Genomic DNA, 17,064 nt, shown 5'->3' with positions numbered 1-17,064 from the left:
AGGGATTTCATTACTACCTTTAGTTTGAATTTGTTTTTGTTATCACCATGATTTAGTTTTTCCTCTTCTAGGGCTGTCTATGCCAGACTTTTCATATTCCCAGAGTCAGGCTTGTTGAGTAACAGCCCTAAATCTATGTAAGGGGTGGAATTTCCTCTAGAAAACTTTTGTGATCTTGCCAATAAGGCATGGAATATTATGGGAATAATGTACTAAGGTCAATTCCAGGCAAATTAGGCTGGTTTCTTCTTAAGAGGTATTGAAGTACTTCCTGCCAAAACAGATGCTTCCACATATCTACTCCAAAGAAACCCTGAAGTTTCTACCATATTGCATTATGATCAAGAAATCAAGTAAGAAACTACAGTAGATGATTTTTTCCACCTCGGAACAGTACAAAAAGTCAGTAAGAAATCCAACAATTAAGGAGCTTCTCTAGCAAACCGGTGCTAGAGCTGAGAAGCCTGCCAGGGTGACTGGGGATGGTATATCTATGAAAGACTATATGTTTCTGGGGTGGCTAGGTGGCACAGTGAATAGAGCACCAGCCCTGGAGTCAGGAGGACCTGAGTCCAAATCTGGCCTCAGATGCATCACACAAAAATCTAGCCATGTGATCTTGGGCAAGTCACTTAACCCCAACTGCCCTCCCCCCCCAAAAAAAGCAAAAAAAAAAAAGACTATATGTTTCTTTCTTTTAATTCCTGTCATTTCTGACAATATGCTGAGTGTAAAGGAAAAACCTCATAATTTCTTAAATTTGCATTTCCCTTATTCTTAATAATTTGGAGCATTCACATATATATTTATGGTTTGTACTTCTTTTATGAATTGTTTGTTCTTAAAATGGCCATTTTTTGACCATTTATTCATTAAGGAGTGACTTTCTGTCATATATTTATGTTAATACTCTCTATATCTTATATATCAAGCCTTTTTCAGAGAATTTGACACAAAAGTTTCCTTTCCCCCAGTTGAAGATTTCCCTTAATGGTATAAGTTGCTGTTCTAATCCTAATTTCTGTCAGATAGATATCCAGTTTTCCCAGAAATTCTTGTCAAAATGAAGTTCTTCCTTAAATAATTGGTGTCTACTTTTATGTTTTTTAATCTAGTATCAAATGGTTTAGATGATTATTGCTTCATGATATGATACCCAGATATCATGATATGATACCTATGATACCCAGAAACCTTCTCTGGCATTTATTGTCTTAGAGACTTGCCTAGAGTACTTAGAGGTTCAGGGATTTTTCCAAGGGTTATGTAGCCAGTATGGACTATAAATAGGATTTGAATACAGGTTGTGTGGATTCCTAGGCCATCTCTCTATCTACCATGCCATGAATCTTCTCAATGTAATGAAATACTTTAATGTATTTAAGTTGGACAAATATGAAGCATGTAAAGACATCTAGGAAAGGTTTTGTAAAAAAAATTCGATAGCCAAGAAAAAACAGAATCAGAAGAATGTCATATATACTATGACCATACAGTGTGAGAAAAAGTATATGAGAAGAAATGGATAAAGATCATGATGGAAACGTAGAGGAAAAGGCTGAAAAAATATTATGCAAATATTATACATTGAAATGAATATAAATGCAAATCATTGCTAGGTAAGTTTAGGTATTTGTATTGATTTTTAAGTTAAAGTTTCTAATGAAATATTTAATTTTGGTAAAAAACATTATGAATAACTTTTTTTGAAAAACAATGAAAAACTGACTCTAAATTTTCTATTGTCCTCTCATCTGATTCAGAACTTGTTGACCCCCTAGTTATTTTTAGGCTCTAGCAATGGCACAATTAAATATCTGACACTAGCTATGATTCCTGAAAAAAATCCTTTTCATTTCCATCCACTCTGAAATTTAGGCATAGGGACATTCCAATGCTTTTTCATTTTAACATTTTGAAAAAGAATTTTTCTGATAATCAGAGTATTCATCAGGAATTTTGTCATTCAAGACAAGAAGTAAAAAATGGTATTTTAGGACAAACTATGTTAAATTGACCCTCAGATTTTCTGTGGGTGGAGAAACTGATATTGGCTCTGTTAGAGAAGAGAGGCAGTTTCTAGGAAAGCTGCCACCAGAAGAAGAATAGGGGACAGGTCAGGGAGTTCCACGGTCAGTATGGCCTTGCTACATCTCTTATGGAAAGACACTCAAGTTATCAAAATTCAGTTTTTTTCCCATCTCTTTACAAGATCTATTTATTCAGGTTTTAAAGGGAAAGTATGGAGACAATTTCATACATTCTACCTCTAAGAGGGACTGACTTTTATGTACAGCAATCTTGAAGATCATTTGACCTTTAGTACAGGTTGACATGTTTTTCATTTTGAAAGTAAAATAGTCTTTTATGTGAAAACATAGGTCATTTATAAATGTTGAAGTTCATGGAATGTCTTTATGATTATGTTGGTTGAAAACACTGTTTTGTAAATAAAATTCACTAGGCATGCTTTATTTTCTTTAATACAAAAATATACCCTAACCAGAGTTTTGCTGAGTAAAAAATCCCAAAATACAAACAAAAAACAATAAAATGAAACACAGTTCCCAGATCTTTTGAAAGTATTTAAAATGGACAAAATAACATAAGAAGAGTGAAAAAGAATGAAATGGATCATTGAGTCATATCATTGAAATAAGGATTTCTTTCTCCAAATATTGTTAACATCCAGCATTAGCTTGTGTGGTTGTCAAGCAATGAAGATTTCAATGGAATACTTTCTGCATGAACAGATTGGAGTTCAATAAAGTTAGGAAGAAACCTGAATCATTTCTAGCTATATTCTCCATGACTTGAAAACAAATATATGTTTTTTCAAGAGAATGAGGCTTTCTATTCAGATAGATTGTGGCAGACATTGACATTTAGTTGTGTTCATTATATGGCACAAAAGAAAAAGAGGTTTAAAATATCTTCAGTACTTCAAGGATCAGTAATTTCATTAAGGTGACATTAATTGCAATCCCTTTATACCTTAGCAAGTGGTCTTTGAGAATTGCTACAATCAATAAATTTATTACCCTGTGACCAATTCACTGATAGTATTCTCTGAACTTAACTGGACTAGTGCTCAGAAAAGAGACATAAGATCCATACTTAAAGGTTTTTCAGACTGGTGTTTTCTGTCAGACCTTGAGCACCATTCACAATGTCTACCAATGGTGTAAAAAAGATCAAATAACACATAGATATTGAAAAGGTAACCCAGAGAACATCAATAATTACCAACTTATATGCCTACTTTATTACCAATACCAAAACTTTATGAAATTCATCCAAACATACATCACATATATCCATAATAAGAGTATTAGTAGGAACAGGTAAATTTTTATTAGTTGTAGTGCACAAGTGATCATCATGGAATTGATCGAAAGATATAGGGTTATGATTATCTATTAGATATGAAAAAATATTTGATTCAGTGGGGCAAAAAACTTTAATGTTCTCTTCCACCAAGCAATTTCCTAAGTATATGTTAGAGTCATTCACAAGACCTTGAAAGATAAAACAACAGAATTAACTTTGTTTAATGGCCCTTCACACATAAACATTAGATGAGGTATCAAACAGAGAAGATATATTCTCACCAAAGGTATTTTCCACTGTGGTGGAGGATATCCAGTAGAGAGTTTAAGAAGGATTCATTGTGATTGATGTAGTCCTTAAAGTGTTTCTGTTTCCACATTATTTTGGTTGCATCAAGTTCCAGGATATTGCAGTCTCATGGAAAAGATCTGTAACCCATTCAAAAGAATTTGGTTTGGCCACCCACAAAGGGAAGACCCAATGAGTGAAAAATGTTCATTGCCTAGACTATGACATGCAACTGGAAAGTCAATCTATAGAGCTTGTCCTTTAGTATGAGTATTTAGGACAGGCAGCACAAATAAATAAGTTGGACCTAGAATTAAACAGGTGGAAAACACGAAATTGCCTTCAGGAAATCACAAAGTTCCTTTAGTGATCCCAAGCTTCTCCTGTAAACAAAGGCCCACCTTTTTTTTTTTTTTTTAAAGCAATTGGGGTTAAGTAACTTGCTCAAGGTTACACGGTGAGTTATTATTTTGTGTGGGTGGTAAATATCTGAGGCCGGAACCAATCCCGGGTCTCCCGACTCTGGGGCCAGTGCTCTTACTCACTGCACCACCTGGCTGCCCCGAAGGCCCACCTTTTTAATACCATACTTCTACCAGTGTTGTTGTCTGGCTATGAGTCATGGAACACAATAGACTTGGAAAAACTGAATATGAATACGACACAGAGGGCAGGAAGAGGAGCATGTTGGGTGTGAGCAGACTACAACATATAAGCATAAGGAACTTAGAAGAATAGGAGTGAAAGATAATGTCAGAGAAATGTATGATAGGGGAAGACTGGCTGGTCATATGGCAACAGTGAGTGATAAGAAATGGGGAGCCCAAGTACCCCAATACTGTTCTTGATCTGTCAGGAAAAAGTAAGGCAGGCCTATAGTATGTTGGGTGGATGCCTTGTTATGAACATATGAGATGGCATGGATAAGAGTCGCAACAGGATGGGTAGACATGGGTGGGTTGTAATTTATATCATTGGAGGAAACACTCAGATCAATTTGAATATTTGTGTAATATTTTTGTTGTTGTTTTGGGGGGAGCGATAGGAAAAAGGTGCATACATCTTATGGGATGAATATTGGACTAGGAGTGAGAGATCTGCAAGTGTGCAACATTAGGCAATTCAGTAACCTCTCTCAGCCTCAGTTCTTTTTCTGGCTGAGAAGGGAGTTGGACTAATTCCTTCTAACATGAAAATTTTGTGATTCTATGAAAGCAGAGATGAAAGAAGTAATATCTCAAATTCTCAAGGACAGATTATTTATTTGTTGGATTATACATATATTTTGGTTGTTACCTTTCCAACCCAAGTCACTTATTTGTCAGTTGACTATTCACAAGAGTCAAGTTAGATTTAGATTGAAGATGAGGGCATGAAAGGGTTGGGAGTGAGTGTGGGGGTGGCAGGTGTAGGGTGGGGATGTGGAGGTGTGGGGAAGCAGTGGGAAGACTTTTATCATCACAATTTCACCTTAATTTTCTTAAGTGGAGCCCATGAGAATAATCTGTCCAGATCAGAGGTTTGATTAGAATTAAGTGAAATTTTATAATTATAATGCAGATAAGGGTTACACTGAGAGAGTCAGAGAAGGCAGCAGAAGAGAACAACCCACTTAAAACAGACTGCATGGTTAAGGGCTATCCCTGGTTAGATGCTTAGGTGTAGCTATATGGAGAATGAAACTGGAAAAAAAATAAATTAGTGTAAGCTATGCATGTGGGTTTTCTGAGTATATAGATAGAAGTGACTCGTGGGTGGCATTGGTGGTTATGATTTGGAGTCTGGCCTGACTTTGAAAAGAGTAGGAGAAGGGCCATGCTTGCACTGCCAGCTGGGGACAGGCAGGCAAAGTCAGGAATAGCTGAGGCTGGGTAATCACTACTTCAGTCTCCAAGAGAAGTATTGAACCAGAATTATATCCATCTGCTATCTCTCAGATTATCTCTGGAATAGGCCTATGAGTCTGGGTTCAGAAGGAAAACCATTTCCCTTATGACTTTTAAGGGAAGGGTTGCTTTTAGCTTACACTTATCAACATAACTTCTTCCCACAAATACTAGTTACACAAAGGACCACCACAAATTGCAAAAAAAAATCAAATCCATTTATCTAAGCAAAGTAGCAAATAGAAGTTTTGCACATAAAATTACTGCAGGAAATATACAAGGGTAAATCTGTTCATTATCTAGGAGCAAGATAAGATCTTAGCTCAAACCAGGAGAGAGAAAAATTTATGTCATCTAATGATTTTGCTCCTCTTTCAGTAAGTAGTCTCTAGAATAGAAGTCTATTGAGGTCGGGAACATGAGAGGGACAGCTTCCATACCTATCTATGACTTGGAGGGCTGTGGTTCACCATTTGAAATCTTTCTCCAGGGGCAGCTAGGTAGTGCAGTGAATGGAACACCAGCCCTGGAGTCAGGAGAACATGAGTTCAGATGCAGCCTCAGACACTTGACATATTTATTAGCTGTGTAACCTTGGGTAAGTCACTTAACCTCAATTACCCTGCCTTCTCCCCTCCAAAAAAATCTTTCTCAATTCCCAGGAGATCTTTTTATCTCAGGTCTCTCACAAATCTGGAATCAACTGAAGTCCCTTAAGGCAGGTGTGCAGCATTACAATCAGTATTCTTTCAGGCAATGAGAAGTCATATTTTACACAATATGCATCATTCCAAACTGCCCGAGACTTTGATGGAATCTGGGTTATATTTAGGGCTTTGAGTTTTTCAGGACTGAGACCCTACCTCCTTCAATCCACCCTGTGATATCTCAGTGAAGACCAGCAGACAGGAGCATAAATACCTAGCAGATTGTAGTATGGCAGAGAAACAGAGGCAGAAGAAACTAGATCCTGATGACATCACCAGAGGTCATCCACGGCTCTGCAGAGGAAGGTGTGACTTGCTGAAGCCACGTGTGAGCGCCTGCGTCACACATACACTTCCTCCCTTGGTGGACTTTGGCCACATGTGTTCTCTGTGTGTTCTCTGACACACGTGTTGCCCTGGGCACATGTACTTCCTATCTTTGTCCCTTCCCCACCTGTTTGGGAAAGTATATCCCTGTGCGTATAGACAAAATTTTTCTTGTAACTTATCTTAAAAATTGAATTTAATGAAATTGATTAAATGTTTAATGTATTGTGATTTAAGTTAACATTGACTGGGAAGAGAAACACATCTGTGGAGGATTACAATAAATGATTTTGAGTGGATATTGACTGTCATCTCACCTCCAACCACAATACATCTTGATCCTGGAATAGCATTAGAAGGGATTCATTTGCAAAGGGTGTGGGTGGGGGCAGGATCTATATATCTTTTTTTAAATTAAATTAAATTAAATTTTATGTTTATTTTAGATTATATCATTCATTTTCACAAGATCTTGAGTAAGAAATTTTCTCCCCATCTTTCCCCTACCCACTACCCCAAAATAACAATTTCACTGTATACCCCCTCCCCCAATCTGCTCTGGATCTATATATCCTTGGATCTCCAAAATGCATTCTGAATTGTTTGGAGGCCTCTAGACTACCTAATGCTCCAGTTTTATGTTGAAATGATTTTCAGTTTTATTTGGCTTCCACATTTAAAAATGTATATGTATGAGCATAAAATAAAATATTAATTGAAATGAATGTTATTGTGCAGTCATATTTTCAAATTCTGCATAACTTTTTTATAGTTTGAAAGTGATACATAGGAAGTCTGAATAAGCTTGCTTCCTGCACTGACCACTAGGTATTTACATAATACAATTTTTCTTGAAAAAAAAAAAAAGAATTGGAGAGAAATGAACTTCCTATTTGGAGAATAACTGTCACCACCTCAAGGAATCACCTGGAGAGACATATACATTTCCTTTATGGGCAGTGGCATCTTGATCATGTACCTTGATATGTGAAAATGATTTATAACTAAATAATTCTTCACTCAAACTTCCCATTTTCATAAGGAAATTCATTGAAGTACCATGATCATTTATGCAGAAATCAGAATCAGAGAATTTGGTTTGAAAGAGGTTGCATTATTATAGTTCTGTTTTAGTTCAATATTAACTGCATAATAGTTGATATAATTTTCATCTTACTTTGGTTTCTTCATTTATAAATGTCAATTGCCTGTTGTAGTTTGTAGTTTCTTTGATGGTATTATTATTATTGTCCTTTAATCTTTGACATGTCCTTTCATCATTATAGTCCAAATAGAAGAAATCCCCTATAAAGGAGGAGTTCCTCCAGATGCTCTTGTCTGTGGATGGCATTGGAGTTGATCATATCAAGACTTGGAACATTGCATAACTTTATAAAGTGAAATCCAAGACCATTCAATAAGCACTGCCTTACCTAGCCACCCCCCAAAAACTAAGTGGATGAAGAATGTCTGTTATAACGTAGAAGACAGTAGGCAATCGGACACACAGCTTATAGATCTGGCTTATCATCATTATAAAAGACTGTTAGCTATTTCTGAGTCTGTGTCCAGCACCACCAAGAACATCTTTTTGTCATAGCTTGGCCTCCAAGAACCTCCAGATTCCTGCATATTAGTGCCTTCCTCTCTAAACTTGCATTGTATATGATATTTGCATATACCTCTGTAGGCACATGCCATCTTCACCATTTAAATGTGAACTTCTTGGAAGGAGAGACTTTTCATTTTTATCTTTGCATCCTCAGCACTTGGCATAGAACTTGGAACAACATATGGCTGTTGATTGATTGCAACATTTTAACAATAAAGAAATGCACAGGAGGAGAAGCCTAAAAGATCTTATCAGAAAGGTGTTTGAGTGGAAAGAAAAGGTGGCAGGACAAACATGTTGTGAGAATAAGGGATAACTGGACTATCTACGTATTCCACTGACATCTATGAAATGTCAAGGAGGGGACAAGGCCGTGTCACATCAGAACTGCCTGGATCTCTGTGAAGATCTATGAGAAAATACGGACCAGAGATATTCAGGATGAGAAGAGAGATAGGTTGTGATTTGTTTTATTGGAGGCATTACTCACATTTATTTGACCCATTGAAGTATTAAATAAGACTGATAACATTTTTTTCCTACAATGACTAAAATGTTAACAGTAACAAGCAGTTTAAGAGAATAACAATCTTACTACTTCATGAGTATGCCCCTTTTAGACTGGCAAATTTTTGGGAATAAGGGACAAGCAACAAAGACAACAAAATGTAGAGGTGAATTATTTTTAGAAGTAGATCATTCTATGCCTATTTCTTTCTTTCTTTCTTTTTTTTTTTTTTAAGAAACCAATGTTTATTTTCAATCAGCATTTTTCCAACACTATTAGAGCATCTGGGTTTTAAGACCACTCTGTGGTAGTTCCTACCCACTTAGCGGCCTGAGCAGTAGGAGCCGCCGACCAGTCCTCAGTACCTGGCTGAGCACTCCAATCTTCGGTGGGGAACTGCTGAATGGGCACAGATGGCACCTGTATTCCCTCAGACCAATCAGCCACCTCTGGTTGAGTAGCGGTGAATTCTGGGGCGGGTGCAGTCCATTCACCCTGAAACTCCTCCTTTGTCACTGCCTTCTCAGCTGCAGCCTGCTCCTCCTTTTCAATCTCCTCTGGATCCCTGTAGAAGTAAAGATCAGGCATAACCTCCCATGGGTGTTCCTGGGAGATGGCACCACGCATCCACAGGACTTCACGGGCCAGCATCTACCACATCAGACCCATTGAGTGAGCTCCCTTGTTGTTACATGGAATGGCAATGTCCACATAGTGAAGTGGGCGGTCTGTGTTGCACAGGGCAATGGTTGGGAGGTTAACATATGATGCTTCAGTCAGAGGCTGGTGATCTGCCTGAGGATCAGTGACCACCAAAAGGCGAGGCTCCCTGAAAGCTGCCTGGATCTGGTTAGTGAAGGTGCCTGGTGTGAAACGTCTAGCAATAGATGTGGTGCCAGTGGCAGCAGCAAATTTCAGAACAGCTCGCTGGCCAGTGTTCCTGGATGAGATGACACTAACATCGGCTGGGTTTTCAAACGCAACAATGGCACGAGCTGCCAGCAGAAGTTTTTCCCAAGTTCTCTTCAGATTAATGATGTAGATGCCATCACTCTTTCTTTTGTAGATATACTGTTCCATCTGGAAGTCCAGATTGGTGCGGCCCAAATGGGTTCCTGCAGCCAGGAACTTGAGGACATCCTCCTCCTTCATCTGCAGGACATCTAGGGCTCCGGACATCTTGAAATTTTCCCTTTAAAGTTAGGATGGAAACCTAGAACAACACCGTATGGAACCCTCTTCTGGGCAGCTTGGAAAGGCTTTCTATGCCCATTTCAATAGCATTTGCATGTAGTGAGATCCTTTCATGTGTGAGTGGATCAGTCTATATCTTCTAAAAAATGTAAAACTTTGAGAAAACTGAAGAATCCTGAACCCCAGAGCTATTTGGTGATCATTGGGCAAATGACCATTCCCTGGTTATAGCCTAACTTGCAGGGGTGAAGATTTAGGAAATGTAGTGGATAATCACTAGGAATTAGTGTGAGGTCTCTCACTGAGGCAATCCAGCTTTGTACTGCAGAGAGCTACCAAATGATTGTATATGTATATCTCTGTCCTAAAACTTCTTGCCTGGGAAGTGCCAATCATTTGAGTCAAAGTCCTGAAGGAACAAAACTTGAGGGTTTCTTCTACTCCTAGGTCAAGGGTCTCTGTTCTTTCTGAAGGAGCATAGCAGTGCCCTGGATAAAGTCAACAGCTGCAGCTGAAGCTGAAGGTGGTGGAGACTAGAGTCAATGTTTGAGGATCAAGCCCAGTGAAGCTAGTAGATCAGATAGTCCAACAAAGATACTGGGGAGCAAATCCAGTCTAGAAGCAAAGAGACTTACCATGCCCAGACATAGATTTGTGAGAACCCTATGAAGGAAGAAAGGACATGAGGCCTTGCAGTTCCAGAGACAGAAAGGACATTAAGACTTTGGTAGGAGGAATATCTATCAGGATTTCCAGCTGTATGGGATGAGGTAGGTTTTTTTCTTTTTTTTTTTGGCTTTTTGGAGGGCAGTTGGGGTTAAGTGACTTGCCCAAGGTCACATGGCTAATTATTTTTTTTTGTTAAGTGTCTGAGGCCGGATCCGAACCCAGGTCCTCCTGACTCCAGGGCTGGTGCTCACCTAGCCGCCCCAGGTAGGTGTTTTTCTTAAAAGGCAATAAGGTTTTCCTTAAGTTTTGGTTGTTGAAAGGTCATTGATAGGGCTTTCTGGTCACCTAAATACAAAAATAGCTCACTAGTTGTGAGGAGCTCCAGTTCCTTCTGCAAGCTGCTGACTATGGATTACCATAGGACAACACAGAGGCAAGGCAGTTGTACTGAATGGAATCAAGACTGTGTCCTTTTTGAGTGCTTTGAAAGTTCTTCCCTAACTATGGCTAAGTAAAATTCCTTTTGTTAACTACTAGAAGGGTATGAATATTTCATTTCACACCAATCTCAAACCTGAAGTACCTTATTGGCCTGAGTCAGCCTACTACAGAACCTCTTTAGATTGGCCTGTCCCACGAATATACAACCCCCAGGAGGAAGAAGCCCAGCTGAGATGATGTTAGTCCATTAGAAATACTGCACCCTGCAAAGATTCAGGCCTCAGGAGAGCCAACCAAGATGAAGAGCAGAGTGACTTGTAGTAAGCTTTCTAAGGACTCTTGGGAGAAAGAAAGACATCAAGAATGTAGTACTGGGGGGGGGGGGGACTAGGTGGCATAGTAAATAGAGTACCAGCCCTGGAGTCAGAAGGACCTAAGTTCAAATCCCGCCCCAGACACTTAACACAAAAAAACTAGCTGTGTGACCTTGGGCAAATCACTTAACCCCAACTTTCCCCAAAGCCCTACCTTCCCCCTTCCAAAAAAGAAAAAGCAAAAAAAAAAAAAAAAGAATGTAGTACTGGACTTGTTACTTGTCTTGGCTACATGTGTTACCTGCTTACTCTTGTATTTCTGAGTGCAGCCCAGGTTTACTTACAGTGGGATAATTTGTAACAACTGTTCTTGCTAGGCCATTTGAACAAATGCATTTGTTATAAGAGCTAATTGAATTCATTGTACGATTGTTAATGGGTGGGCTTTGAGCTATAGTAATAGAAGTCTGAATCCATAAGGTTAGTCCTAGAGCCCAAGGTTGCATAGACCCGTTAAGAATCAACCCAAGGATGCAAGTACAAGTTGGGAGAGTGGTCCAGAGGTGGTGCTGCTTTATGAATGCCAGCCTCCTCTTTCCACCCTGCACCCCACCTCTCCATTCAAAGTATTTCTTAGATCTTTAAAATAACTTCTGGGAACTTCAATTTCTGTGAGCCCTGATAAATTAAATCAGTTGCTGTTTTATCATGCTGTTGTGCCATGTGTCAGTTGCCATTTTTCATATCCACTTTAATTCAAAACAGAATTCTGTTTTTTCTAAAGTACTCTTATGTGGGTACTTTGCATCTTGAAAATTCTAATGATCATTTTTGGAGCACCACACAAATTTCTAAATGGCTGTCAAGTGCTGATGCACATTTTTTCTTTCAAACTGTTGATAATATGAATGAAAATTCAATCAAATTGAAGCAATGAATAGTAAATGTAGTGTTCTCAGAAGGAAACTTTCTAGTAGATGATGCAGGACATTGAAATCCTTGTTTTTCCCTTTCCCAAGTGAGGCTTAGTGCATAGGAATAAGACTATTATATTGGTTTGGGGAATATTGTATATAATGAAGATATAGTTCCAAAGCAAGAAAATGATCCTCTACACAGAGATCTCACACATTTATATCATATTTGTTTTTGTTTTTACTATGAAGGAATTGGTAAACCTATAGGGTAATGACCAGCTGGCTCATGTGCTCCAAAACCCTTTGAGATCACTAAAACCACATTATTTGAACCAGTATTCTTCATATACCCAGAAGCTTCTATAAACTTTCAAACAAGAGAAAAGCAAGTTAGCCCTAAAATACATAATTGGAAAGTAGAAATATGCAAGTTTAGCACTGAGCTTTCATTGGGTGACTCTGAACTTATAAAATTTATTCCCAAATTTTTGGCTCTTTATGGCTTAGCATCTAAACTAAATTTTTCACTTTCATAATCATATTTTAAAAGCTAGGCTAAATTTTCCATTTTAGCAGGCACATTTTTTAAAACATAGCCAAAACATCGCTTTCGATCTTTTTAATCACATCCCTATAGTATTCTTAGCCTGACAGTATCTCAGTTCTAACCCTACATGGCCTGCAAAGCAAATAGTCACAGCTGTCCTAAGCCTCAGGGGGTGACCATTAATTCCAAACCTTCCTTAATTATAGTCATTTCTGATTGCTCTCATTATATTGGCTAGCCCAATGTTCCAGCTGAAACTCTGCCATCCCTAGCATACACTCTCCATTATACCCTTGGATTTATAATAAAGTAATATTCTTTTCTCCCAATATTCTTGCCAAGGCCTAACCACAATGACAAATTAATGCTCAATTTATGTTATAAACATTTGTAATTTGGCCATAGACTTTCCCCTCTTGCATGATTTTCTCTCTTCATTTTATTGCTGTTCTCTCATTCAATCTTACCACATTCAGATGTCTTCTTTGTTAAATAGGTGTCTGTATTACAAGGGCCTGGGTTCAGAAGCTCTTCACCACTGCCATTATAAGGTTTATATTATAGTGCTTCTCTACCTTCAAATTTTAGTGACAAGATGCTAATTGAATATGTTTTGTCAAAGAAACAGAAAGATGATTTAAGAGGCAAAATTTCATGTTTTGATAACTTAGAACATAACGAGTCATAAAAACTGGAAGTATCTTAAGATATCCTTTGGTTTGGCTATCAGCCAATTTCTTCAAGATCTTCAGGGGTAGAAGGTATACCCCTATTTTATAAAAGGATGAGTTCTTACTTATACTGAACTGTAATCTTTCATGCTTTAAATTAAATCCATTTTCTCTAATTAAGTTTTCCACAGACTTAGAGAACAGATGGTTGGCAATTCCATCATAAAAAAAAAACCCTTCATATACCAGAAGACTGTAATCAAATCATCCATTAATCTTCTCTTCTCTAGGCTCACCAGTCTCAATCACATAACTTTTCCCCATAGGAAATATTTTCCATCCTTTTATTAATCTTTGATGTATTTTATTATATCATCTCTATATTCTCCAATGTCATTTTTAGAGTGTGTCATATAGCATGTACCAAAGTAAAATTCTCCCCTGGTTTTATAGGGTGGAAGAATATAAGCATATGCATAGCACCTACTATTTTCCACGCACAGTGCCAAATGCTTTACAAATATCATCTATCATCCTCTTTTTTTTTTGCCTTTTGGAGGGGGGAAGGCAGGGCATTTGGGGTTAAATGACTTGCCGAAGGTCACACAATTAGAAAGTGTTAAGTGACTGAGGTCAAATTTGAACTAAGGTCCTCCTGACTCCAGGGCTGGTGCTCTATTCGCTGCGCCAGCTAGCTGCCCCAAATATCATCTATCCTAATAGCCTTGCCTCAACCCCTCCCAAAGAGCAGCATAGTGCTGATTCATTTTTATCTTGTGGTTGACTATAACTTCAACATCTTTTATGTCTGTACCTGTGTCCAGCCAATGATTATCCATCCTGGATTTGGCTTACTGAGTTGTTGTGCCTAATTGTTCCACTTTTATAAGTGTCTCTACCTAATTTTTTCTTGTTGTAGGAATTTTTTTATATGGTCAAAGTGATTTAAAATTTTATTTCTCTTTTCCAAGGTATAGAATCTCCACCTAATTTATTATCTGCAGTATGTCATGTGAAATTGCTTTGAGAAATAGAAGTTATTTTTATTTACAAATAAACACAAATATTTGTTTTTATTGAGTTAGTAATTTACTTGACAATTTATATGTTTACAATTTCTCATTAAATACTGCCCTCTCTCCCTCTCTCCTATGCCATTCCCTTCACTTCCTACCTTCCCTCTCTCTCTCTCCCACTTCTTCCTTCCCTCTTTGCCTGCTTACCCTCTCTTTCCCCTTTCTCCCTCCCTCTCCCACAGAATATTGGGTCTGTTTTAATTGAGTTTAGGCCCTCTCAAAGTAGTCTAGTGGCCAAAGGAGAGATAATAAAAAGGTGAATTCAGCTGTAACCCCAGTGCCTGACCAGAACAATATTCTTAAAAACTGAACTTTAATCATATCCTTAGAATATGAGGCAGCACTTAAAATTCCAGACCAGAGGAGCAGGGCTCCTCCATCTAGTTTTTTAGTCTTTACCAAGACAGAAATTAAGACTTTAATGTCATGGTATAGGAGAAGAGCAACAGAACTGGAATCAGAGGATCTGCTACATTTACCACCTTCATGAATTGGGACAAGCCACTCCTCCTTTCAGATCCTCAGTATTATCCTTACCTGAAACATGAGAGGGTTGGTCTAGATGACCTGAACATTGCCTTCCATCTTCATATCCTTGTATCCTAGGATTATGCCTTCTTTACTCTCTTTCCTGAAGCCCTTCCAGGCTGCACATGAATACGTTTTACGTGATCTTAAATATGATTGTAATTTTACAACTGTGGCCCCAAGCTCAAGGTCCCTAGTTCATGTTACTTATACTGCATGATCTTCATGTTTGTTTATATTGCATTTAGGGAAGACATGATGTTGTGGGAAGGGTCCAAAGTAGGCTCATCCCATTTAGGCTAAAAATTGAATTGAAATGTGGTACCCATAGTCCATCTAACAGTTTACAAAAGGAAATTTATTTAGCTATACCAGGAGGACATCGAGAGAGGGAAGGGAAGTTCATTAGGATTTACCCTTGATTTAGCTGAGCTCAGATCTCCTCTACTGTTCATGCTGCTATACTTCTATCAGAAGCCTGAGGGAGGAGCTCTCCTCCCCCTCCTCCCACCTTCCTGGCTATATTTGTACTAAAACAAGCAGTAAATTACATCAATGTCTATGACTTTAATCCCTTGAGCCAATTACATCTTTAGGACAGTTTCAATGTCTTTTAAGGAAAAGCTAACCTAACTTGGGTGTGGAGGTGGGTAGAATGGTGCATAAGATAGATGAGTGAAAAATACTAGTCAAACCATGCTCTCTCTACCTCCAGTTCCACCTCCCATCCTGTAAGAAACATGCAGAACAACCAAAAGAAGTTCACCCAAGGTGATGTCCTCGTTAAAAAAACAATTGGAACACTGTAGTATCATCTTACCCACTCCAGTACTCCACCTAAGTATTTTGCGGGAGCAGGCTCCTGCTCCACAGCTCAAGGCCCAAGAGTATCTGTTAATAAATCAAAGAAAGGTTGAAGCTAGCAGTGAATGGCATGGATAATTACAAATGTCCTTTACCAGCTACCCCTAAATGTCCCCTCTAGGCGATGATTCAAGAATGAGTCCTCCACCTCTCAACATGGAGAAGTTCAAGAATGAAGCTGCTAAGGAAATGATCAAGGAATGGAAAACTAATGGGATGCAGAATACTACTGGGTAAGATGGTCCCCAGGTATACCTTCAGAAAAAAAGATAATAATTCTGCAGTAACTACAACTAGAAACAGAAGACTGTATGTAATAATGACAGTAAGGACTATGAGAGAAGTTGGAAGAGCTAATGAAAAACTTAAGAGGGTAAGGAGTGGATGAGATATCTTAGGAAAGAATCTGGGAAACCTCAATATGCACCCAGAAAAAAAAAAGAATAGAGGAGAAAGACACAAAAATGCAATGATACAAAATGAAATATCATAGCAGAATCAAAAGACAGGAAATTTAGAACGTGTGAGGCTTCTACTATCAAAAAGACCAACCTGGAAAACAGCACTAAGTGAGGAGATGATATGCTCATAGAGCTGGAAGGGACTTTTGAGGCCCTTTTGAGTGATAGGAACAATATCTACTTAAGTTGGCGGGGCTAGTTTTTTCCTTAAAAAGTCGATGAAACTTAATTGATCCAGATGATTAAGGCTCATATCATTGGCATAGCTTCCTGGTAGTTTGAGGCATAAAACACACACACACACACACACACACACACAGAAAGAGAAGGGGCTTCTCAGTCTTGAGGAGGAGGGAGGAAGGGTCCTGCCACCATGTGAGTCAACACACCCACCTGACAGTTGGTCTGAATTAATGTTATAAATATCTTTCCATGCAACTGTTAAACTTCTTGTGTTACATGCTATCTGGTCTCATTTCATCACATTCCCAAGCCTGAACCACCAGACTAGCCTGAGTCATGCCTCAGTCATCCCAAATGAGGTATTTCTCTCTTTAATTGTGTACCTGAAATGACAGAATGGCTTTCCTAAGAATGTATTGTTAAGTATCTAATTCAGTTTGGTAAACATTCATCAGTTAATCTGCTTTATGCTACACACTGTGCTAGACTTGGGAATAAAAAGACAAAACCTAAAAAATTCTAAGCTCAAAGGGCTTATGTA

The 17,064-nt window shown here is 38.3% G+C and overlaps 2 protein-coding genes and 1 pseudogene across 5 annotated transcripts in view; all 3 read right to left on the bottom strand.

The window, feature by feature from the left end:
- GEMIN2 (gem nuclear organelle associated protein 2) overlaps positions 1-17,064 on the bottom strand; it is a 404,714-nt gene that overhangs the window by 223,095 nt on the left and 164,555 nt on the right. The window lies entirely within an intron of this gene.
- Positions 1-17,064, bottom strand: part of MIA2 (MIA SH3 domain ER export factor 2) — a 481,197-nt gene that overhangs the window by 427,593 nt on the left and 36,540 nt on the right. The window lies entirely within an intron of this gene.
- Positions 8,921-9,837, bottom strand: LOC138156836 (small ribosomal subunit protein uS2-like; annotated as a pseudogene).

Source organism: Petaurus breviceps, unplaced genomic scaffold (assembly GCF_028583685.1).
Source record: "Petaurus breviceps papuanus isolate PSGF00001 unplaced genomic scaffold, PetGlider_PUasm1.0 164, whole genome shotgun sequence".
NCBI lineage: Eukaryota > Metazoa > Chordata > Mammalia > Diprotodontia > Petauridae > Petaurus > Petaurus breviceps.
This window is presented reverse-complemented; position numbering and strand designations above follow the sequence as displayed.